The 24326-nt window shown below is 40.2% G+C and overlaps 1 non-coding gene across 1 annotated transcript; it reads right to left on the bottom strand.

The window, feature by feature from the left end:
- Nucleotides 1–6684: 6684 nt before the first annotated feature.
- On the bottom strand, nucleotides 6685–6822 carry LOC114815846. Its single transcript, XR_003763648.1, has one exon. It is a non-coding gene; the product is annotated as a small nucleolar RNA SNORA7 (small nucleolar RNA).
- Nucleotides 6823–24326: the final 17504 nt, after the last annotated feature.

The raw sequence follows: 24326 nt of genomic DNA, 5'->3' as shown, positions 1-24326 counted from the left end.
GCCCCATGTGGGACAGGGAATGTGTCCAACCTAAATAGCTTGTATGCACCCCAACGTTTAGAATAGTGTTTGATACACAGTAAGACCTTCACAAATACTATTGTTATTATTATTATACTAGACTCTGTGGGACTTGCAGCAAGCACCATATAGAATTTTTGTAGATACTGCTACCAATAAATGGGCTTCGAGTGCATCAGAGGACAGTGTCTCTTCCACATTCCATAAATGTAATTTTTTTTGGCTTTAGTACAAGAAGGATAAACCCACAAGTTATATGGTCCACAAGAGAACCTACTAACCTGGGAAACTGCAGAAAACAAAGTAGACTTCAGTTTTATCTCACAGTTTTCAGGCATCCTCATGCCATGGAAAGCAGCCAAGACGCTAAAGGTGGTTAGATCAATCACTTAGTGGTGAGTCGAGAATAAGGGGAAAATATCCATGTCAGCCTGCATTCTCTCCTCATTCACAGGGTGTTATATGACATCACAGTTTTTTAGCATCCTCATATATAGTCCTATTACAAAACTGCTTCCTTAGTCAAGTGGGAGAAATCTAGCAAACTCAAGTATTACCTTACACCATCTTCTGTCTTAGCATCGCCAAAAGGCAAAATATTCATCCTAAAAAACATAAACAGGGTCTGCTCAAAATTGAATTCCTAAAGCTTGAAACCGGTTTCTGAAGCAGTGATCTCCATTTATATTTTCCCTACTATCCAAACTTTCAAAAATTTCCTTGTAAACCTAGGTACAAATTAAAAAAGAAAATGAAACCCTTTATGAGTGCCTTTCAATAATTTTCAAAGAGCAATGAGTTGCGGCAGATTCTTCAGCCTACAGAACTAAAGTTTAAAAGTCAATGTTTCACCAGGGACATTAGTCTATCTGGGATAGCTGAAATCACCAACATCACCACAAATGATTATCTGTTAGGTCACTTCCTAAATGTTCCTTTCTTGGATGACATTTTCAAGTTGTTTGAGAAAATTCAGAGAAAAGTGTCTCACTTCCAGTATATTTGGCACAATTGCTCTCCATTTAATAAAGATTGTTTGGGGAACCTCCTTGAGCTTGAAATCTCCAAACCCTTAGTTTGGGCAATTTCAGATAGTGCTTTTTTCATTGGGGTATGCCACCACTGTGCTACATTTTATCATCTAGAGTGCTATTGATTTTGATAATGATATACAGAGGGAACTCACGTCAGTCTTTCTGTCATTTTGGAGGTTAAACATATATAATTTAATTCAGCTAGAATTTCATCAAAAGGTGTGAGGTGTTATTTCTGCAGTAGCTTGGGTTTAATGGATTTCAGAAGAACAGATACATTGGAGTCTGGTAAAGAATGTACTACCAAAATGTGCTTCATTTTTTAAAGAATTCTTATGTTGTTAGAAAACAGAATACCCCAGACAACAGCAGCAATAAAAAGCATGTAACACATTTCATATGTTATAGGCATCAGCTAGTTTTCATATGCCGTCTGCACCCCAGAGTTTGCTTTTTGATATATGAATTCCTTCTTGATACATTCCTTCTTCAATACTTGATCCCCAAGAATGCTGATGTTGGGGACTTTTTGTGTAGAGATCCGATCAATCTAAGCCTGCCTCCAGACACTTGGATATCATACAGATCGACTGACACACAGGTTGTGTTACACAGCATCCCCTTCCAAATCATAGTGCCGGGTTGGGTAACCTCAGGGCTGTCTCCAGAGTCCAGGGAAAGTGTTAATTGTTTGGGAAAGCTTGAACTAGGGCCCAGCTCTTTAGCATGAGCTGCGAGTTATACACCCAGATAACAACAACAATATAATAATAACAACATTTGTTAAGCACTTTCTAGATGTCAAGGACTGGGAAAGATATGGAATGATCAAGTTGGACACAGTCCCTGTTCCCTATGGGGCTCACAGTATAAGCAGGAGGGAGGATAGGTATAGAATCTCCATTTTACAGTTGAAAAAGCTGAGGCACAGAGAAGTCAAGGGACTTTTCCAAGGTCACACAGCAGGCAAGCAGCAAAGTGAGGATTAGACCTCAGGTCCCTTAACTCCCAAGGGACAACAATTCCATGCACTGGTTGTTTTGTCTCTAGACCATTAGAGAGTGTTCCAAGCTGCTCAGAATTCAATTACTATGAGAAATTTAATTTAATAATTTATAGAGTAGTTACTAAACTAACGAGACTACAAATGTTTCCATTATTAAGTGGAAAGCAGATGGAATGAACTCAGGTGTTCGGAGGAGTTTTGATCTTACATTAATTTGTGCAGTTGAGATGAGATTAGAAGAGTCAACTAGGAAACCTGTTGTTTTTTTTAATTCATGATACTTCAATTCTCTGAACAGTCCTATTTTTGCAATACTAACAATGGTGCTGAAGCCAGGAGATTAGTGTTTTTGTGCTTTTTTTTTAAATTTCTGCTTTCTCCTAACAGGTGGCAGCAATAATTTTCTTTTCTCTGCTTAAATATGTGCTCTATAGCTACCATATATTTGGGTTTTTTGTTGTTTTTATGGTATTTGTTAAGTGCTTATTACGTGCTAGGCACCGTACTAAATGCTAAAGTAGATACAAGCTAATTAGTTTGGGCACAGTCCATGTCCTACATGGGGCTCACATTCTTAGTCTTCATTTTACAGATGAGGCAACTGAGACACAGAAAAGTTACATGACTTGCCCAAGGTCACAAAGCAGAGAAGTGTGATTAAGACTAAGCCCAGCTTTTCCTCAACTCCCCCTCCCTTTCACCTTACCATGACTTGCTCCCTTTGCTCTTTCCCCCCTCCCTGCCCCACAGTAGTTATGTATTTATGTATACTTCTATAATTCTATTCATTTTTACTGATGCCCGTTTACTTCTATTGATGTCTGTCTCACACCCTAGACTGAGAGCTCTGTGTGGGCAGGGATTGTCTCTCTTTATTGTTGTATTGTGCTTTACAAGCATTTAGTACAGTGCTTTGCACACAGAAAGCACTCAATAAATATGATTGAATGAATGAATGAATGAATGAATGAATGAATGAATGAATGAATGAAAGTGGTTTTGCAAAGATTAGAACACAGATCCTTCTGACCCCCAGGCTCTATCCACTGCATCTGTTGACTTTATACACTAAAAAGCAGGACAGAGAGTGAATAAATAACAAAGATCAGATCTAGCATGGATTGAAAATAAATGACTAAATTTACTATAATATAGTAATATATTATAATATAGGGTATCCTTGAAGTAGCAGACAGGGTTTCCACAATTGAGACATCCACTTCCACTGAGTTTCTCTGATTCCTCTTGTCAGGTCAGAAAGGCTCTGGCTCCTATTCCACTCCATAGGGGTTGGGTGGTTTTGCATATGGCAACTGCTTAGAAAATTTCATTGACTGACTGATTGATTTGGAAGGCAGGGCAAGAAGTCAGTGCATGTCTTGACCCTCCCATGATCTATAGAAGGTTGATGGGGTAAGTCGCTTATGAATGACTAGGGTAAGAGAAGCAGCGTGGCCAAGAGGAAAGAGTACCAGCCTGAAAGTCAGAGGACCTGGGTTCTAATCCCAACTCTACCAATTACGTGCAGTGTGCGCTTGGGTAAGTCACATAACTTCTCTGTGCTTCACTTCCCTCACCTGCAAAATGGGGATTCAATACCTGTTCTTCCTCCTACTTAGAATGTGAGCCTTTGTGTGACCTGATTATCTTGTACTTATCTCTGAACATAGTACAATTCTTGGCACATAGTAATTACGTTACAAATACCACAGTTATTATTACTTAATATTATTACATACAGGTCCTGAGGAAGATGATGTTCCCAAGGACTCCTTTGATGAAGTGTCCACTTCAGTGAGAGTAGGAGCAAGGCCTCCCTCCTTTTCACCAGCCCAACCATTTAGGGTCTGGTTGGATTGAACCATCCAAATGTCCCCTTCCCACAGGTGCTAGGTTTAGCATCAGGTGATGTACCCCTGGTCATGGGTTCGAATCCCAGCTCTGCCACTTGTCAGTCAGTTGTCAGCTGTGTGACTGTGGGCAAGTCACTTCACTTCTCTGTGCCTCAGTTCCCTCATCTGTAAAATGGGGATGAAGACTGAGCCTCAAGTGGGACAACCTGATGACACTGTATCTTCCCCAGCGCTTAGAACAGTGCTCTGCACATAGTAAGCACTTAACAAATACCAAAATTATTATTACCCCTGCTTTGCTGGAAAAACTTACCCCAATGCCTTCATTAGACACAATCTTCCTAGATGGCATTTTCCAACATCAGTCTTCAGAATTATCAAGAACAGGAAGATTTACCCAAAGACCAATTCCAGATATGCTGTATTAGTTAATTTTATTTTACTGCAGTTGACTTGAAATATATACATTTGCAGTATCATACTTGCTGAAAATGGTTGCTTGGCACAGTCCATGAATTCTCCAAGGGAAGAGGACAATCTGCAAAAATCTTGATAATGAGGGTTATAAGATCTGATTCCTGTTAGTTTACATTGTTTTCAAAGATTTTTCATTGTACATTTCATGATCCCTCGACCCATATTTCAATTCCCAACAAGGCCTGAGGTACGTGGATAATTGCCCAGTACAAATTATGCATAGTAATGTTGGAACCACAATTCTATCTTTGCTAGAAACTAATTCTAAAACATCTCCATGTATTGCAGCAGCTCCTTACCGCATTCTGTTAAATTCGGAGTCTTCTGTTGACTGACTTATTATTGCCATTTCTAAAATTCATGTATCAGCCACCTACTGTTTTCAGGGGACTCGGGCTCACAGATGAGCGGCACCAGATGTTCCGGTGGCTGCACTTTGGTACTCAGCTGGGAAGTTCCAGGATTCATTTAAATTTCACATGACAGAAAAAGAATAAGTTGCCAGAGAGGCTCATGTCAGTAGGGCTCTTCTATATTATATTATATATATATATATATATATATATACTATATATATAATTCTGTGAACTAGTCAGGATGTAGAACTCTATTTTGATAAATTTGTGAAGGTTATACATAATTATCAACTTTCATTATTCTGGAAATAAATTTAAAGATATACTATTACTTTGGGGAGATTTCTTTCTTTCAGATTCTCTGCTTTTGGAATATGTATATATTCCTACGTGGCTCTCCTGAAACTCACTGGCTTATTTTTCTGGGATTCTAGTCTTCAGGGATATTTTATTTCAAGAAAAATGCTGATCTTACTGAAGCAGGTTAGCCAATGCTCCCTTAAGGAAAAAAAGAATATCATTAGGAAATTATTATTTTTTTAATATAGGGCTGAGTCTGTCCATGGACAACCTAACATTTTGCAGAATCCATTTACCTGTTTCTTAGCAGTATTAAAATAAATCTGCCAGTGAGACAAAAATAGGAGGATTTGCTATCGGAATCTTTGGAGGTAATTCAGTGTGGGTTGACTGAAAAACATTAGTTGATTATTTAAGGTATTTATTAAGGGCCTATGATGTGCTAAGAACTGTGCTATGTGTTGGGTATGATAACATCTAGATAAGATGAGATAATATTTTAGACATGGATTGGTAATGATCCTATTTAAAAATACATCAATATGTATTCATTACCCTAGGTGGATAAAGCACTTATTTTGGTCATCAATCAGTCAGTCAATCAATCAATCAGGGGTATTTATTGAGCACTTATTGTCTGCAAGAGACCTGGGTTCTGGGTCAAGCTCTACCAGGAGCTGGTTAACCTGAGTAAGAACCTCTATTGTGAAGTATACTTGTCAGTAGACCAAACCTCTATCTGCGAACTTACTCACGGCCCTCTGTGCCCCAGGAGGAGCGTGGCGGACAGGGAGGAATGATTGAGTATGGCTGGGCAAGCTGCTAGCACTCTGGAAAGACTCCAAGATGTCAGCCGCCTCAGCTTCTTTTACTATTCCATTGAATTACTAGACTCAGCCAGGTCCACTAGTTGTCCATTTCAACAATACTGGTATTTGCGTATCAAGGACATCATTGAATTCTTGATAGTCATGGTTCAACCACAATCATTCCTTTCCTGAGACAGGAAAAAGAACTGGTCAGCCCCCTTCCTATAAAAATCCTTCATCAATCAATCAGTGTCAATCATCAACAGTCAGTCAATCATATGAATAGTGTACTCATCTCCCCTCCAAGCTCCACAACACTTACGTATGTATCTGTAATTTACTTAGTTACATTAATGTCTTTCTCCCCATCTAGGCTGTAAGCTCACTGTGGACAGGAAATGTGTCTGTTTAATGCTGTTACTGTAATAAAAATGATTGACTGAACGACTGCACTGACTGCTCGGGAGAGTACAATGTAACAGAGTTGGAAGACATGTCCGCTGCCCACAGGAACTCAGAGTCTAGAAGGGGGTGAGACATTAAAATAAATTACAGATAGGTACAAAAGTGCTGTGGGACTGAGGATACAGTGAATAAAGGGTACAAACCCAAGTGCAAGGTTGTTGTCTTATGCTGTCGAATCATGTCCGACCCATAGCGACACCATGGATATCTCTCCCGTAACGCCCCACCTCTATCCGCAATCATTCTGGCAGTGGATCCAAATGGTTTTCTTGGTAAAAATATGGAAGCGGTTTACCTTTGCCTTCTTCCTCATAGTAAACCTGAGTTTCCCATGCCGCTGCTGCCCAGCACAGATGAGTTTTGACTTGTAGCAGATTGCCTTCCACTCCCTAGCCACTGCCCAAGCTAGGATTGGAATGGGTAGGCCCCTGCTTGACTCTCCCTCCCATAGTCGAGACTGGTAGAGTACTGGAAACTCTCCAGTCGTGACCCTGAGAGGTGTAAGTACAAGGGCCAAACAGAAATTTCAGAAAATCAAAAATTAGCAGGAATCACTGAGGGCTGTCTTTTTGCTTCCCTTCCCTAGGCTGAGTCCCATTTCCTTAAACTGTCTCTCAGAAAACTGATTATCCATTCAGCCCATCAGTAATATTTAGTAAGCACCCACACAACACTGGGAAGACACTACAGGAATAAAAGATGCAGGTCACGCTCTGAAAGAGTTTATAATCTAATATTCCATTAATCATTTTTGTCCCTCTTCTCGGAACCTGCTAACAGTTTCCCTTCAGCTTGTTAAAGTATGATGACAAAAATTGGACAGCATATCAGGTTGCTGACTAATGATATTTAGTGTCAGCTTACTGTGTGCAGAACGCTATACTAAGCATTTGGGAGAATGTAATTCAATAGGTTGATAGAATATCAAAGACCTTAAAATCTATGGAACCAGACAAACGTTCAAATAAATTATAGGTAAGGGAAGTGAGAGGGTATTAGCACAAACATATAAATGCTGTGGGAGGGGATTATTAAAGTGCTAAAGAGATAGAGACCCAAGTGCATAAGTACCATATAAGGGACAGAGAACTCAGTTTAGAGAAGAGAGGTTAATCAGGGAAGACTTCTCGGAGGAGATATGATTTTAGTAGGGCTGTGAAAATGGGAAGAGTGGTGGTCTGGCAGATAGGAAGGAGGAAAGAGTTCTAGGCATGAGGGAGGATGTGAGCAAGAGGACGATGGCCAGAGGAGCCAACTCATTGTTTGTTAAGTAGGTTGGTGTTAGAAGAACCAAGTGTGAGGGCTGGGTTTTGTTGGGAGAGAAATGAAGGTAGGTCATGGGGAGAGCTTATTCAGTGTTTTACAGCTGAAGGTAAGGAATTTCTGTTTGATGCTGATACGGATGGGCAACCATCAGAGGAGAATAGAGAAGTGCACAGAATTTCTTTTTTAAGAAAATGATTCAGGCAGCCCAGAAAAGTATAGATTGGATGCACAAGAGCCAGGAGGCAGGAGGGTGGCTATGAGGTTGATGCAGTTGTCAAGGAGATATAACAAATGCTTGGATCAGCACAGTAGTTTGGATGGAGAGGGAGAGGTGGATTTTAGAGATGCTGTCAAGGTAGGATAGGACCAACTAGATTTGGTGATAAGCAATGCATACAAATTGAATCAGAGAGATGAGTCATGGCGTAGAGAAACATCATCATAATAATAATAATGATGGTATTTGTTAAGCACTTACTATGTGCCAAGCACTGTTCTAAACTCTGGGGTAGATACAGGGTAATCAGGTTGTCTCACGTGGGCTTCACACTTTTAATCCCCATTTTACAGATGAGGTAACTGAGGCACAGAGAAGTGAAATGACTTTCCCAAAGTCACACAGCCGATAAGTGGCAGAGCTGGGATTAGAACCCATGGACCTCTGACTCCCAAGCCTGTGCTCTTTCCACTAACCCATGCTGCTTCTCTATATCATGGCCTATTGGATAAAGCTTGGGCGAAGAGTCAGAGGGATCTGAGTTCTAATCCTGGATTTGCCACTTGTATGCTAGGTGATCTTAGAAAAATCAGTTAGCTTCTCTGTGCCTCACTTACCCCATATGTAAAATTGGGGGCTAAGACCATGAGCACCACGTGGAAATGGACTGTGCCCACTCAGATTAGTCTGAATCTACTCCAGTCCCTGCCAAATAGTAAGCACTTGCAGTGCTTAGTACAGTGCCAGACACAAAGTAAGCACTTAACAATTACCATAATTATTAAATACCATAAAAATAATGTTAGGGATAAAGCCAAGGTTATGGGCCTATGAGATGGGGAGGATGGTGGTGGTGCATACGTGAGGGGAAAGTTTGGGAGAGGAAAAGATTTGGGTGGAAAGATGAAAAGTTCTGATTGGGACTATTGTGTTTGTATTCAGGATGGCATGGATTTTTTTCCTGAGTAAGTTTAGAAATATATACAATTTTCCAGACTTTGAGAATGTCTCATTTCAACAAGTGTCCTTATCTAGAACTTTCCCAAGCTGTTCTTGCTCAGTGTAAATGCTTGCATTTCCATGCCCAAACTGGCACATGGTCAGAAAATGTTGATATCCTGGTTTTCAAACAAAAGAATAAAGCCAGCTACTAATATGGTTCTGATCAGTGCGGAGTATAGAGCAGAAATAACTCCACACTCTTCCTTGACACATAGCTGTTGATACACCTTAGTATTATTTAAATTTTCAAAATAACACAACTGCATTGATGATTCATCTTCAGCTTCTGATTCACTACAACTCTCAGAGTTTCTTCTGGCTGTGTTGGGACTTTCTCCATCCCAGGTGATTACCTGTAGATTATTATAACTCTATGCAACTCTCCATCCCCTCGTGCCAACCTGCTTGGCTTTGGTGGTAGTGGGGTAAGGAAATCTTGGAATGATAGTAGTGGAAGAAACCCCAAAAGATCATCTAATACAGAATCCAGGTTGAGGAATGAATAAAATTAGCCATTGTCATCCATTAACCTATTCCTTTCTTAAGCCTCCTGGGTTTGAATCATTCTGATAGATCAGAAAGATTTGAGCTTTGGTCAGTTCCCCAGAATTGCTAGAAATGCTTTGGGCTTCTGCCCATCCCCCTGATATGAAATGCCAGATTCGTATCCCTACTATCTATCTGCTTCTTCCCAGCCATGCTGTTGTTAATGATATTGATCAAGTGCTAGGTGTCAATCACTGTACTAAGTGCTGGGTTAGACACAAATTAATCAGGTTGAACCCAATCACCGTCCCACATAAGGCTCACAGTCTTAGTTCCCCTTATACAGATGAGGTAACGGAGGTACAGAGAAGTTAAGTGGCTTGACCAAAGTCACACAGGATAGAAGTGGCGGAGTCAGGATTAGAACCCATGACCTTCTGACTCCCAGGCCTGGGCTCTAGCCACTAAGCCATGGAGATGAAATACCTGTTCTCCTTCCCTCCTAGACTGTCAGCCTCATTTGGACTGCAACTGTGTCTGACCTGACCATATACCGCAGCACTTAGTAGAATCCTTGGAACATAGTAAGCTCTTAACAAATACCACAATTATTAGAATATCCTTGGGTCCTCAGTTGTGAAGTTTCCAAGTTAGTCTGTGTTTCTCTGCCATTGACAGGAAGCTTCATCACCGTGTTGGGGTGGGGAAAAGAGATTTGAAAGAAATATAAGCGCATGTCAATTTTGACACCATGATACTCTGAAAATTGAACTGGATACTACTGAAGCTGTGATTTGTTTCTTCTGCCAAATTCCTGATTTCTTTTGTGGAGTCACATGAGGGAGAATTAAAAGGTGGTTATATTTACTCAAAACATACTCTTATTTTCTGGAAATCTCAGTTGAAATGTAACTAATGCATTCACACACTCCAATCGTATGCTTAGCTTTTCAGGCATCCTTCAGTTATTATTCTCGTTTTTATTTGGTAACATCGGATGCACTCCCCCTCTCAGAGCTGGACTCTTCCGGGAAATTGCTACTCCAGCTCTCTGCTTCTGCTGTTCTTCAGGGATCGGGTGCTTTTTCCGACCCATTAGGCAGGCTCGGCACACAGCCTTTTCATTACAGTTCCAACAAAAACCCAATTCTGTAGTTTGATTTCTAAAATAAAAAAAGAAAGAACGTGGAGTTGTGCACCAAAGAGTCACAGGGCTACAGAGACATATAAACAAAGAAAGAGAGAAAAATAAAAGAAACACATATTTAGTTTTTCCCTTCCAGAATCCTTACTCGACAGAGAAGTGGTGGGAAAGGACAAATGGAAAAGAATCCATCTGACCAGAGGAAATTTTAAAGGGAAAAGTGGGATTAAAAAAGGACTAATTTGAGCAGCTCTAGCCCAAACTTATTGCTATTAAGACAAGGGAAACAGTAAACATGGAGCCACTGTGCAAGGAAAACATAGTAATAGTAATAATAATAATGATAATTGTGGCATTTGTAAATGGCTCCCAATGTGCCCAGCACTGTGCTAAGTACGGTGGTAGGTTTAAGATAATTAGGTCCCACAAGGGGCTCACATTCTCCTACAAGGAAGAACGGGTATTGATTCCCCATTTTGCAGATGAGGGAACTGAGGCAGAGAGAAGTGACATGACTTGCCCAAGATCACACAACAGATAGTGATTACGTATGGATTAGAACCCAGGTCCTCTGTAATTTATATAAGGGAAGGAAGATGAGAGTTTAGGCCCAAGCAGGTCATTTTTGTGCACAGAATGCAGTCGTAATAATGGGAAAAATATCTTTCCTATGATCTTATTTTTGTGCTCAGGTGTAGTCATTTGTAACTATGGCAACATCTGACCATCAGAGTTTTCACCCAGTCCTTCTACATAAATATTGCCAGCCATTTCTAGGGAGAGAATAGATTGACTCCTTATCCTAAAGTCCTGCCAAAAATCAGTTAGGAAATCAGTCTCTCTCACACACACAAATACATACTTAAATACAACCACACCCCATGCACAGGATATGGCTGAAAAGACCTACGTGCCTGATTGATCTCTATTCCATCTTATGAACACATAAAGAATGCTCCTTGCTCTTCTGAGGAGTTTGCCCAATACAAGGCTTGAGTATGTGTTTTAGACAGTCTCTTGGCATCAGAATCTTTGTGAAGTCTCTACTTCTTTTTTTAAAAGGTATTTGTTAAGTGTTTATTATGTGCCAGGCACGGTATGAAGCATTGTGCTAAGCATGGCATTAAGCATAGATACATGTTAATCAGGTTGGACACAATCTATATCCCACATGGGACTCACTGTTTTCATCCTCATTTTGCAGATGAGGTAACTGAGATACAGGGAAATTAAGTGACTTGCCCAAGGTCACAAAGCAGTCAAGTGGCAGGGTCGGGATTAGAACCCAGGTCCTCTGATTCCAAGGCCCAAGCTCTTTGTACTAGGCTACACTGCTTTCTTGAGATGCTCTTATCCTATCTCCCAGGAAGACTGAAGGAACAAGAGAAGAAAAGTGAGGCAAAAACTCAGAAATGGAGAAAAAAGAGAAAGTGTCCAGAAGGAAAAATATGAACTATTACTGGAAAGAAATCACCTTTCTCCATGTACACAAACTCAGTAGTGTCTGTCAGTTTCAAGTAGTAAGCAAACTTCTGAAGGCTCTAATAAAGATTCAGACAACACTGATAACACAAGTCCAAATTCAGGATTACGACCTATTAACAAAACACTTATAAATGCAGAGCTAATATACGGTTGATTTGCCAGCTGCATTATTTAGGCAAATTGGAAAGTCATTTTCTCCTACCTCTGCCATTTGGGAACTTCTAGTAAGTATTAAAAACCCCTTTGGGATGTTCATATATATGCAGAAATGAATCTCTCCCATGTGTCAAAAATAAATTTGTGGAACACAAGTGTTTCGGTGGTAAGACTATTCTCTATCAAGCTCAAAGAGTACTAAACTTTTCAGAGAAAATGACATCTAAGGACATTGGACACTTGGCAAATTCATAATTACCAGCCCACTACTTCAACAGTGAATTGATATTTCTGATGTTTATAATACCAGGTTCTGCATACATAATTCCGGAGGTTTTTATTCACTGTGGCCATTATAACACTTCAGACTTTGAAACCAAATGTACCCTCTGTATCTTATCTATTAATAACCGAGTAATTTATAGGAATAAGTGTCTCTCAGCTGGTGATTCCATTATATTCAATAGTATTTACGGAGTGCTTACTCTGTGCAGAGCACTGTACTAAGAGGTTGGAATGTACTAGCTGATTCAGCACCCATGATCCAGAAGCAGAGCTTTCCCATAAAGTTCACAACAAGTAGAATGGCTTAATATGCTAATTTTGAAAAGAGCTGCATTTTCACAGCAGTGACACATGGGTCGAAGCAGCTGTGCAGACTAAGAGTTGCCTCCCAGAATGAGTATTCTTTGCTTTCCTAGGACAAACAAAATTTAGGAGCTTGAAAAACACAATGGTTGGATATCCCACGTGGGCCCTAACGGTTCTAACAAAATCGGAGTCGTTACCAGTTCATGTTGCCAGAACTTCGTGATGCATTTTCAAAATGCCGCCCTTGTGTTTTTTTGAAGGGGCCTCAGCTGTGGGACTATGTGATTTCTAAAATATGAGTCTTGACTGCACAGTGCAATTCCTGCCAATAACAGGCTGGCCATTAATGTTATAGGTGCCCAGTGTGCATTTGGGCCCCAAATTGCTTTTCCTACTGAAAAATTCTCCTCCAAAAATATGGGAATGTGGCTGATCATCACCTGGGGAGTAGTAATCCGAACAACGGTAGCCCTGGGCAGTAGCAACTGAGACAAAGAGGTGGAGCTTGTGGTTTCCTGCAGTTGGTTTTAAACACATCTCAAGGATTTTCCCCATTGGCCCAGTTTTGTGACAGGGATTTTCCCTACTGGGCTTCAATTCTCCTTGCAAAAAAATGCAAGAACTAAGTTTAAACTTAGAAATAAACCACAAAAAGCAGCTAATCAGTTTTTCCGCCTCCCACAAACCCACACCACCCACTCTTGGTTTTCCTCCTCCATCTATCCTCTCTCCCTTCCCTGCTTTGCTACTACATGAAGAGAAAGAGATTTCAAATAAATACAATTGAATGAAATTCATTGCCCAGCTAAAAATCTGTCTGGATCCAAACATACTTTTGCTTTATACAGATGTAGTTATCGCTGGGATGGGTTTTCCCTGTTTTCATTTTCACCTCTTTTTTTATCCACTCCTCCCTTAACTGCACATTCCATTTTTACATCATAAACCTTCAGATGGGGGACCCATTAGATCAAAATGAGATTGCTTATAGCTCAGAAAAGGTGGCTGTATTTACGGCACACCGACTGGTTGGCAAGAGCGTGAAGTTGATGTCATAGCTCTGGGCAAGCTTCTGAGGAGGCAAAGTAGTTAGACTCCCATAAGCAATTAGCTCTTGAAAATGCTTTATTTTTGGAGAGGACTTTCTGCATGGGAGTAGCAGTCAGAGGGAGAGTTAGGGAGAGTGCAAAGCTCTGGGATAATACCAGCCTCTGATTATTGACAACAGTCATTCAATCTGAGATGCTCAGTGGTTACTGTGTGCAGAACACTGTATTAAGTGTTTGGAAGAGTACAATAAATCAATCAGTCAATGGTATTTACTAAGTGCTTACTATGGGAAAAACACCGTACCAAAATTTTGGGACAGTACAAAGCTGTACACGATCCCTTGCTTCGTGGACTTTACCATCTAGGGGAATTCTCAAATATGGGATATGAGAGAAGCCACATGGCCTAGTGGATAGACCCTGGGAATCAGAAGGACCTAATTTTAATCCCAGCTTCACCACTGGTCTTCTGTGTGACCTGGTGCAAGTCACTTAACCTATCTGTGCCTCAGGTACCTCATCTGTAAAATGGGGTTTGAGATTGTGTGTGAGCCCCATGTGGGACATGGGATGTGTCCAACCTGATTAGCTTGTATCTACCCCAGCCCTTAGTAATGATAATGTTGGTATTTGTTAAGCGCTTACTATGTGCCGAGCACTGTACTAAGTGCTGGGGTAGATACAAGCTAATCAGGTTATCCCACATGAGGCTCACAGTCCAATCTCCATTTTACAGTTAAGTGAGGCATGGAGAAGTTAAGTGATTTGCCCAAAGTTATAGAGCTGACAGGTGACGGAGCCGGCAATAGAACCTAAGACCACTGACTCCTAAACCGGTGCTCTTTCCACTGAGCCATGCTGCTTCTCCAGTACAGTGCCAGTGACATAGTAAGTGCTTAACAAATACCATTAAATATAATGTTTGCATAGTAGTGTTACCCTTATTGAACTATTTGCCAGAGAAGCAAGAAATACATTTGAATTCTCATCTTTGTACAGTGAAGAGTTAGGGAGAAGCACTTTTATCTACAGTAGAGTCAGTTATACCAGGCTCTGTGCCTTCAAATATTTGTTTTATGTTAGTCTGAAATACAGAAGTGGACCATAGTTATGTTCAGATGCATACAGGAGCAGAAATTCCCTAATACAAAGGGTAGTCTGCATGCATGTGTTGACATCTTGGGGAAATTATTCATTCATTCATTCAAATTTGGGGCCACATTGCTGAATAAATATAAACCAGGACTAATAATAGCCACCAAAGGAATATTTGAAATTGGGAACTCCATCCAGGGAGTTCATTCAAATTTGGGGCCACATTGCTGAATAAACATAAACCAGGATTAATAATAGCCACCAAAGGAATATTTGAAATTGGGAACTCCATCCAGGGACCAATGAAAAATTCTGTGTAGGCCCCTGTGGCCATGACTAAACAAATTACCAAACCAGGCATGAAAAAATCAGGATTTAATTAATAACATGAATAGAGATATCACAACAGAGAGAAAAGGTTTACAAGATTTATAACTCCTATAAATGTCACTAGCTGTCTGGAAACTCTGAGGAAAACTGAGAGATTGGGTTGCTACAAAAATAATCCAAAGACTATAAAAATTATTACTACAGTATTTGTTAAGCACTTAGTGTATGCCAAACACTGAATTAACATGCAGGGGTAGATATGAGATAATAATAATGTTGGTACTTGTTAAGTGCTGATTATGTGCAGAGACAGTTCAAAGCGCTGGGGTAGACACAGGGTAATCAGGTTGTCCCATGTGAGGCTCACAGTTAATCCCCATTTTACAGATGAGGGAACTGAGGCACAGAGAAGTTAAGTGACTTGCCCACAGTCACACAGCTGGCGAGTGGCAGAGTCAGGATTCGAAACCATGAACTCTGACTCCCAAGCCCAGACTCCTTCCACTGAGCCACGCTGCTTCTCTAATGTAACCAGACAGTCCCTGTCCAACATGGGGCTCACTGTCCAAGTAGAAGGGAGTAAGATATCATCCCCACTTCACAGAGGAAGAAAGTGAGGCATGGAGAAGTTAAATGACTTGCCCAAGGTCACGCAGCATACAAGTGGAAGCATAGGGATTAAAATCCAGGTCCTCTCTGACTCCACTAGGGTATGCTGCTTCGTGGTTTTGATTCAATTAACCCACACCATACTTGGATTTATCTCCATTAGAGCTTGGTTAGAAACACATTATCACATGGATATCATTCCAGTTGGATCCTAAGGGCAGGAGACAGCCCTTACAGCACAGTTGTCAGCCATCTCTGAACAGAAACATTCATTCAGTAGTATTTATTGAGTGCTGACTATGTGCAGAGCACTGTACTAAGCGCTTGGAATGTACAATTTGGCAACAGATAGAGACAATCCCTGCCTACTGACAGGCTTACAGTCTAATTGAAACACTAACAAACCCCAAGAAAGCTCAGCACGGCCCTCCAGCGGGTGGAGATTTCATCCTATGGCCCAAAACTCAATTTCCTTCTAAAATATTACAAAGAACCCTGGAAGAGGCACTGGGGAGTCTGGCTTGAACAAGTTTTAAGATTTGCCTATTTTACAGCTTAGTGTGTGAAGTAAACCATTTACCTATAGTCCCTTTTAACTGATCTCTCTAGATTATCTGGATATTCATATACCTAGATTGTGGTTAATACCAATCAGTTTAAATAAATAACAGCCACATAACACCACTGTTGTTTAATGCATCTCCATAGGAAAAACAAGTTTAAATGGTCATGCTATTTGGGAAGCATTTTGAAAGTATTAGAAAGAATTTTCAGTTTCATGTATAAGGTGGCCTGTCTCTCCTAGGGCACTCCTAAATTTTTCCCTAAAAGCAGCTGGCTTCCCCTAATCCACCAGGAAACGTGCATTGTTTGCATTAAAAGTACAATGTAAAACTCAGCCTACAGGCTTGGATGGTTCATAATTCACAGACTAACTTTTCACCATCCACACACATCTTTGTGTAAAATACTTCAGAAGAGAGTCTCAGGAATGGTAACTCAGCTGTACAAATCTGGATTCTTAAATTCTGGGTTAACTGGGCGAGACTGGGCTGAAAATGTCCAACACACTGTTTCTTGAGTTAGAACATGCAATGCCGGTCTTTCTTTAATAACCAATCCCCCATTATAGTCATCTCAGAGCCTCGGTTGAAAGATTCATGAATGAATAGATACCAAGAAGGCATTTTATCTCTGATTTGAATCCCAACTCTTCATTTTCATTTAGGGGAAGGCATATGCAATGATAGTGTCTATTTAGAAGGAAAATTTGGAAACTGTTAGTCAGGTAGAGATGCAGTAGATTTATTTCTCATGTCATTTGCAAAAGGTTCTGTTTTGCCTTCTGGCTACTCCACAACATCTACCTTCATAATCAGGGATTATAATAATTGAGGGATTGTAATGACAATCAATTTCTGTATTTGAAGTATTCATTTCAAATAGTGTAATTAAAATGCCTAGATATTTTTCTCTCTCCTTATTTACCCAAAGGCATTTCAAATTGATTGTGAGGCTCTTGTTAAATCCCTGGATTTAAACTTAGTTTTCATTGTTTATTGCAAAGCATCTTAACATCCTTGGAGGAAAGAATCTATATCCTTGTAAAATTAGAATAGAAATTTGAGGTCTTCCTGCGAGGCACAAATCACGTAAGTGAAATTCCTGACTGTCAAAGGTCTTAATCAGTTATATGCCATTTTTTTTAATCAAACTTTTCCCTGTACGGGGAGAATCAAGACTTTTCTTCTACTCCCTTCTTTGTTGCCCTGACCAGCTCCTTCTATTCATCCCCTCTCCCAGCCCCACAGCGCTTATGTACCTATCTGTAATTTTATTTATTTATATTAACGTCTTTCTCCTCCTCTAGACCAAGACCTCATTGTGGGCAGGCAATGTGTCCATTATATTGTTATATTTTACTCTCCCAAGCTCTGAGAACAGTGCTCTGCACAAGTCAGCACTAAATAAATGATTGATTGATTGAATCACCTCTACAGTACAATCACGATTCTTTTGTCCCATACAACTCTGTACTTCCATGTCCTTCATCGTTAGTGGATATTAGCATAGCAGACTAGGATTCTCTATTTTTTATCTCAACTAATAATAATGTTGGTATTTGTTAAGCACTTACTATGTGTAAAGCACTGTTCTAAGTGCTGGGGTAGACACAGGGGAATCAGGTTGTCCCACATGGGGCTCACAGTCTTAATCCCCATTTTACAGATGAGGAAACTGAGGCACAGAGAAGTTAAGTGACTTGCCCACAGTCACATAGCTGACAAGTGTCAGAGCTGTCAGTTATTAGCAGAGTTATATACATTCCAGTGATGCAGTAAACAATTGCATAAGAAAAGTGAAAAGATTCAAGGAGATTCACTCCAGTAAAAGTTGCGTCGAGGAATATTTCACCTTGGATAAAAATGAATTTCACCATCACTGGCATCGTCTTTAAGTAAGAAGGACAGCACCATATATGTGAATTTTGGAAAGGTACAGTAATATTGCTTTTCATAGACATGATTAAGGGAAAAGTCTAGATTTGTTTTCTACTCAAATATTTACTATCTGTAAATTCCAGATGGTGTACTGTCATTATTGTAAATAATCCACCATGCCTATGAAAAAGAGTACTGGACATTTTGTATTTTCTGCCAATAATAAAATTCATTTCGCCAGACTGGAAAAAAACAGCTTAACAAATATCATCATCATTATCATCATCATCATAATAATGCTACATTTAAGAACTTACCATATGCCAAGCATTGTACTAAGCACTGGGTTAGGAACAATGTGATCACTTCCTGTCTTATATGGTGCTCATGTCTAATTAGGAAGGGGAAATTTTAATGGCTATTAAATCCCTGTTTTACCTACGAGAAAACTAAGATGAAGAGAAGTTGTGATTTATCCAAGGTCACACCTCAGGCATGTGGCAGAACTGAGGTTAGAACTCAAGTCCTCTGACTCCCCAGACCATGCTCATTCCACTAGACCATTCTGCCCATTCTGCTTCTCATGAGAAGAATCTTTCCAAGGATAATTCTAGAAGTGATTGTATAATTTGTGCAAATTAGACTACACATTTTCACTCTGGGAAACAGTCTTCCTCCCATGACACATTTTTCTTCCTCTCCTATACATTTTAAAGATAATTGGATTGCTCATTCATGGAATTAGTTCTTCCTCATGATCAATGCGTGTAATTTTGTGGCCATTTTTATGTGCAAACTAGGCCCGATATAGGAAAATGCTCAGACAACTTCAAATAAATGAATCTATCTTCCAATCCAACGCAGGCTTCCCAAGTGCATTCCACTTTAATTCTATGCTTATATCTCTTAGCATATTTGATTCGTAAGTTGTTGATTTTGTATCTGTAACTAGAATGCGAGAGAAGAAAAGGCATAAACATGGGATTATAGGAGCCAAACTAATTCAAACTCATTCTTAAGGTATAGAAGGAAATGATTCTGGGTAAGGTTTGCAGCAGATTGAACACACTGTTTCCTGGGACTGTATTAATTCCTGGAAGCAGCATGGTCTAGGAAATAAAGAATGGAACTGGGAGTCAGAAGGACATGCCACTTGTCAGCTGTGTGATCTTGGACCAGTTGCTCAACTTCTCTGTGTCTCAGTTCCGTCATATGTAAAATGGAGCTAAAGACTGTGAGTCCCATGTGAGACATGGACTGTATCCAAACTGACAGTCGGTGTCCAAACTGACAAGTTTGTATCTACTCCAGTGTTTAGCACAGTGCCTGGCACGAAGTAAGTGCTTAACCCAAATACTTTGAAAAAAAAGTAAAATCTAGGACCAAAAGCTGACTGTCAAAATATACTTGTACTCTCAGGTGGCTGGTCTTTTGGCCCTGCCAATAGTTAAATGATTGATGACACAAAAGAGTTAGATAGGTGCAAAAGTGGGATGCCTGAAGGAAGATGCCTATGTGGGGATGGAGGGATCCCTGTTGAGAACTGGCAGGGTCGATGCTGCATGGTGGATTTTTTCATGTACTGTGCTAGTCACTCGAGTTCTGAGTTTCCAGGACCATTCATATTTCAACCTCACTTAGATTCCCGGCTGTTTCTGGGCAGTCATTGACATTCATGGAACCAGATATTGACATTACTTGTGTAACTCAGACTCACAGTGTAATAAATGACATTGTAGGGCATCTTTTCAGGCATCCCTCTGAACAGAAACCATTTTACCAGGAGGACTTTCCCTTGCTTCCTCAGTCCAAGTCCACTGTGTTAACTTTTTTCCATAAATCAATCTGTCTCCCTGCTTTATTGAGTGCTTACTCTGTGTAGAGCATTGTACTAAGTACTTGGGAGAATACAATAGTACAAAGTTTAGACATATTCCCTGACCAGAGTAAGTTTAGTTACTTCCCAGATTCCCATGAACACAGGTGCTACTTCTCAACTATGGGGATCGGCAATAGGAACCTAGGCCAGGGAAGGAGAGGCACTTAAAAATAACAGCAATTGCATTTGTAAAGAGCTTTTGTGATAGGACAGGATAGTGGTTTTGTCTTGTCTTATGCTGTTGAGTTATCTCTGACCCATAGCGACGCCATGGACGCATCTCTCCCAGAACTCTCCACCTCCATCTGCAATCATACTGGTAGTGGATCCAGAGAGTTTTTTTGGTAAAAATATGGAAATAGTTTACCATTGCCTCCTTCCACACAGTAAACCTGAATCTTCGTCCTTAACTCTCTGCCATGCTGCCACTACCCAGAACAAGTGAGTTTTGAGAAGCGGTGTGGCTTAGCAGAAAGAGCCCGGACTTGGGAGTCAGAGGTCATGGGTTCTAATTCCGGCTCCACCACTTGTCAGCTGTGTGACTTTGGGCAAGTCACTTAACTTCTCTGTGCCTCAGTTACCTCATCTGGAAAATGGGGATTAAGACTGAGTCCCATATGGGACAATCTAATTACCTTGTATCTACCTCAGCGTTTAGAATGGTACTTGACACATAGTAAGCGCTTAACAAATACCAGCATTATTATTATTATTTTGACTTGTAGCAGATTGTCTTCCACTCACTAGCCAGTCCCCAAGCTAGGAATGGAATGATATGCCTCTGCTTGACTTTCCCTCCCGTAGTCGAGACTGGGAGAGTACTGGAAATTCTCCGTTGGGATAGATACAAGATACTCAGGTCCCTCATGGGCTCACTGTTTAAGTAGAGGAGAGAACAGGTATTGAATCCCCATTTTGTAGATGAGGGAACTGAGGCAGAGAGAATACAAGTGACTTGTTCAGGATCAAACATCAGAGAAGTCGGGGAGACAGGATCAGAAGCCAGGTCATCTGACTCCCAGGCCTGTGGTCTTTCCACTAAGCCATGGTGCTCCTCATGATGTAAAGGCTTCTGAAACCTCTGTAACACTGGGCAAAGCTGCAAACCAGGCTGTACACTATAAAACTAGATAAACGGTCACTAGTTTAGTTCACTTAGCATGGGCTTTCAAAGGGCTTTGAATGACTTGGGAGATGTATTAGGAGATTTTCAGTTTCAGTTTGCATCATCATAATAACTATGCCTACAATTTATATGAATACTGTGGATTTCACTTGCTCACACATGTGAATGTGAGTTATCATGTATTGTGTATCTAGTTTATGTGCTTTATTGGCAGAGAATAAATTATTTTATCCCAAATTATACAAAAATGAGCTGTGGTGCTTACTTTAAGGATAATCACTGGAAAACCTGAAGAGTTTCCTTACATTTTTCCAGGAGGCTGAAAATGGATCCAGCCATATCCTTGCTAACTCTAAATGGGAAGTTGGGAGGATATGTTGCTTCGTATCTTTCTTCCTTAAAGATAACTAGCTCTAGTTCAAATCTTTAGTAATGTATAGCAAATGAAGTGGTGTGATATATACCCAACCCAGGAAACAAAGCCCTGTATTTGAAAGAGACTACTCCATGCAAAAGCGGCCTGTAGAGAAAATGCTTTCTTTGTTTTTAGCTCAATTCAAGCCTGGCTCAATGAGGATAAGAATTCTGACTTAAAGACATTAGGATATAGGGGTTTAAACAGTTAGCAAGCCCCACTTCCCCCCATTAATCTCTTCATTTATGTAAAAAAAAAACCCTCCATCTTCCCATTCTTCTCAGATTTGTCTTGAACAGATCCACAAAAGAAGGGAATTTCCATTATTGCTGCAAGCAGTACAGATTGCTTTGTATTTATTCTTGCATTAAAAAAGAATATGGACAGGATGGAGTTTAAAATGAAGTGCATGAAATTGAAATTTCAAGGAGAGAGCTAGTAATAGCTCAACTGAAAAATGAAAGAGAAACTTTCCAAAGTACAATCATTTTCTTTAAAATGATAAAGCTCTGTTGTGAGGTTCCACTCCTCTGCCAGGGCTTACTCTGATTCTACTTTGGGTGACTGATTTTCAAATGAGCAAATGTATTTTCTAGGTCAGAGGGGCTTGCTGTTCTGTAGATGTAGACAACCGAACTGTCTACCTGGAATGTAAGTTTTGATTTTTTTGATTACCAAAAGCAAAGCTTGTGTCTTCGACAATGTTCCTAAAGAGTGTCTTTATCTGTCAGTTATTGTTTTTACAGCACCTTGAGAATTTTATAGACTACAGAAATGATAATAGACCACCTACCTTAGAAGGGGTAGTGTAATCAATACTGTCTGTGCAAGTCTCTCCACTCTTTAAAATCCTTCACTGGTTACCCATTCTTCTCCTCAAGCAAAGATTCTTGACAACTGGCTTTAAGGTACTCCATCCACTCTCCCTCAGTCCAAATCACACTATAATATATCATGATCCAACAAGAATGCATGTATATTTCAAGTTATGTTCAGGGATTCATGCATCACTAACTCAGGCTGTAGTTCCTTAGTCTTTCCCTCAGCATTATAGGTCATCCTCCACCTCTCCCTTCCCATCCCCACAGCACTGTACTCGTCCGCTCAACTGTATATATTTCCATTACCCTATTTATTTTGTTAATGAATTGTACATCGCCTTGATTCTATTTAGTTGCCATTGTTTTTACAAGATGTTCTTCCCCTTGACTCTATTTATTGCCATTGTTCTTGTCTGTCCATCTCCCCCGATTAGACTGTAAGCCCGTCAAACGGCAGGGACTGTCTCTATCTGTTGCCGACTTGTTCATCCCAGTGCTTACTTAATACAGTGCTCTGCACATAGTAAGCGCTCAATAAATACTAATGAATGAATGAATGAATGAATATAGAGAATCAAAGTTCCTGGGATATTCATAGCTACAACAGCATCCTCACCTCTTCTTCAGCACTATTCCCTGCCTTTGCTCCCTCTGAGAGCACCAGAAGCTGTGAGAGAAATGGTATGGAGAGGCACTGAAGGAACTGAGGTTGACAGAATGTCTTCCAGGTCCTTCAAGATCACTTCTGTTTTACTTTACTTGGAAGTGGTAATGCAGGATCTCCTTGATCCCCACTTCTAACACACGCTCCTTCCACTCAGCAAAAGAAGATGGTTACCCTACCCAGTTGCAAGAATATTGAGCCACAGACTATTTGGATCTTTTCCCCCTTCTTAGAGTTCAAACTCCATGAAGGCAGGGCCACTTTTTATGATTTTCTTTAAATCGTAAATTCTCAAGCTCAATGTTTAGTTCTCTAGACATTGTAAATGCTTAGTAAATGCTTTGATGATGACAACAAGCTGGAACCGGAGTAATCAATTGATCAATCAAATTTATTGAGTGCTTACTATGTGCAGAACACTGAATTATGTGCTTAGGAGAGTACAAAATAATAGACTGGTAATATTAATAATACTAGTGATGGTATTTGTTAAGCGTTTACTGGGTGTCAAGCACTGTTCTAAGTAAGCGTTGGGGTTGATACAATCTAATCGGGTTGGACGCAATCCCTGTCCCACATAGGGCTCACATTTTTAATCTCCATTTTACAGATGAGATAACTGAGGCCCAGAGAAGTTAAGTGACTTGTCTATGGTTACACAGCAGACAACTGGTGGAGCTGGAAAAGAGTCCAGGTGCTTCTGACTCCCAGGCCTGTGCTCTCACACTCCTAGCCCACAAGGACCTACCGCCTAGAAGAGAAAGCCCTGAAATAAATAAAGACTTATCTAGAGGTAATGCAGGCTTTTTATCCCTCTTTTTCTTCAACAGCATGCTTTTCTGCATTACTTTTCCAAAAATCGCTCAAGTCTATATTTCATTTTATCTGTATAGATCCAGCTAAAGACTGCCATAGTATTCTAGACTTATCTTCTCTCAGATGGTAAATTTGCTTAAATATAACATGTTGAAAATCTCATCGTTTCTCAGAAATAAATCATCATTCATGAGGCTAGTGCTTTCTTGAAATTAATTAATTAATTAATTAAGTCATTCATTCATTCATATTTATTGAGCACTTACTATGTGCAGAGCACTGTACTAAGCGCTTGGAATGAACAAGTCGGCAACAGATAGAGACAGTCCCTGCCGTTTGACGGGCTTACAGTCTAATCGGGGGAGACGGACAGACGAGAACAATGGCAATAAATAGAGTCGAGGGGAAGAACA

Source organism: Ornithorhynchus anatinus, chromosome 12, assembly GCF_004115215.2.
Source record: "Ornithorhynchus anatinus isolate Pmale09 chromosome 12, mOrnAna1.pri.v4, whole genome shotgun sequence".
NCBI classification, from domain to species: Eukaryota; Metazoa; Chordata; class Mammalia; order Monotremata; family Ornithorhynchidae; genus Ornithorhynchus; species Ornithorhynchus anatinus.
The sequence above is the reverse complement of the archived record's forward strand: the minus strand, read 5'-3'. Positions and strand labels throughout refer to the sequence as shown.